Below are 2,296 nucleotides of genomic sequence, written 5' to 3'. Positions count from 1 at the left end.
TCTTTGCCCTCAGCTTGTTGACCTGGGACTCTGCGATGTCAGCGCGCTCCTCAGCCTCCTCCAGCTCATGCTGAACCTTCCTGCACTTGGACAGATGGACGTTGGCCTGTCCTCCTGAAAACACAGACAGAAAAATAGGTAAGTGTTCAAAAAGATCGTAGTAACTACTGTACATTAAAATAATTAGGAAATTGTAAACTTTCTGTTTTGTCCTTACCGCCTCCTCAGCCTGCCTCTTGTAGGCTTGACCTTCAGCTGCAATTTGCGACCAGATGCCTGCAGCCTGGCACCATTTTCTTGTCCTCTTCAGTCTGTATTAGGAAGTATAGATTGCATGTGTATTGTCTGGTAAAATATCAGGTCATTTGTAGGTACACGGTAACTTTTAAAGGACTGTACCTGATAGGTGACTCCTTCACCCTCCTCTCATATTTGCGACACCCTTAATGGCAATCTGCTCCGGTCTCGCTACCTCAATCTTGCCTCCAGTTCAACGCACATTCAAAAAAAAAGACAATAAGTATCGTCTCTTCTTTTCTAAAGACTTGCTTCAGTGCAAATTCTTGACGTGACTATCATACCCTGGACTCAAGTTTTGGGCTGCTCTTCGCACCTTCATGGCCAGGTCTCAGCCTCATCCAGCGGTGCTGCAGGCCTCTTAACAGCGACCTCCAGGTCTTCTTCTCTCTCCAGTGAGCGCTGGTATCCTGCTCCTTTCAGCTCTCCAGCCCATCATAGCAGACTAGAAGAAAGAGTAACTATGTTAATGACGAATATTTCTTATATGGATATAGTAAGAACAAGGAATGTAAACTCCATCAGTGATGGCCTTCTTGGCTTCTCCTCTGCATTTCTTGCGTTACCACAGTGTCACCACTTCACTCTGGACCTGGACCAGGTCAGAATCAAGCTTCTTGCTGGAGTTCAGAAGGCTTGTGTTTAAAAGGCAAAAAATGGCATTTAGTCATACATGCCTGATTTCATGTTATTATGTCATTGGATTTGAGTTACTGAAGAAATGATTGGCTTGTTCACCTGAGAGGGCAGAAGTCCAACACGCTCACTGGCATCACACCAGCTCATGTTCAGCAGTCTTGCGACTTCTCTCTGTCGTTCCAGAGCAGCTCTAAGTTCCTCGCTTCAGCTACCATCAGACCGTTCCTGCGATTACCAGTAGCAGCTTGTCCTTGAAGTTCCTGTGCCTGACAGCATCATCAAGGTGCAGTTGTGCCCTTGAAAAAATAAGGAAAATATCACATGAATGCCAAACATGTACCTGCACTGAGACATGTCTGTGTCAACAGCTTGTTGTTATCAATACCTTCAGCTGCGCCTGACATTCCTCGCTGCTTCTGGGACTCAGCAGCCTGGCGATTGGCGTGGCTCAGCTGAAATCCTCTCATTCAGGCTCCCTCCATCTTCTTTTGATTCTAGGGCATCGTTTCTGCTCCTACCTCAGAATCCAGAGTGCTCTGATGGAGTCAATCACCTCGGCTATTCCCTTGATCTGCTCATCTCCTCATCTTCTCTGCCAGCTTCCTGTCCACCTCACCCTTGATCTGGTTGAGTCCAGCTGACACGCAGGATCTTGAGATCTTCGTGCTCCAGAGTGTCCCTAATAGATCAAATAGTTAATATTATTAGTGCCATCAAACCTTGTTTTTTTTGGATTTTTTCCATGCTTCTGGAAAAAAAGACCCTCAGGCCTCTTCAAGAGCCGATGATCTCAGCCTTCTCGGTCTCCACCTGCTCTTGGACTTTTCCAGCCTGGATGCTCTTGCCAGTCTCAAAATCTGTTCAGTCAGAATCTGAGATCTCCTCTGCAGAGAAATACAAGTGCTTTATAGGTTAAGCTTAAACGGAAAACAAAAACACTTCATTAACACAGGTTAAATCACAATGTGAACTTACGTTGCACGGTTCTGTTTTCCCGTTCATGGGTCTCCAGCTGATCCAGAGATTCCTCATAAGAGTTCCATCTTGAACGCTCGTGCTGAGAGAACGAGTCTCCTTCTGTGCTCCCTCGAGCTCTGCCTGACCCTCCTCGTACTTCTGTTTCACTCTGCCAAACCTGAATAAACACATTAATACAGTCAGGGGTATGAGGGCACTATGGAAAATAATATATATTGTTTGTATGGCTGGCCACACATATTCCTGCACTTGGACAGATGGACGTTGGCCTGTTCCTCCTGAAACACAAGACAGAAAAAAATATGTAAGTGTTCAAAAAGATCCGTAGTACTACTGTACATTAAAATAATAGGACATATTGTCAAACTTTCTGTTTTGTCCT

General features: G+C 45.3%; 2 pseudogenes; both read right to left on the bottom strand.

The window, feature by feature from the left end:
* The window catches only part of LOC116669467 (myosin heavy chain, fast skeletal muscle-like), a 22,555-nt pseudogene that overhangs the window by 8,573 nt on the left and 11,686 nt on the right, over nt 1–2,296 (bottom strand).
* LOC116707344 (myosin heavy chain, fast skeletal muscle-like) lies at nt 823–1,537 on the bottom strand (annotated as a pseudogene).

This window comes from Etheostoma spectabile, chromosome 19 (genome assembly GCF_008692095.1).
Source record: "Etheostoma spectabile isolate EspeVRDwgs_2016 chromosome 19, UIUC_Espe_1.0, whole genome shotgun sequence".
NCBI classification, from domain to species: Eukaryota; Metazoa; Chordata; class Actinopteri; order Perciformes; family Percidae; genus Etheostoma; species Etheostoma spectabile.
The sequence above is the reverse complement of the archived record's forward strand: the minus strand, read 5'-3'. Positions and strand labels throughout refer to the sequence as shown.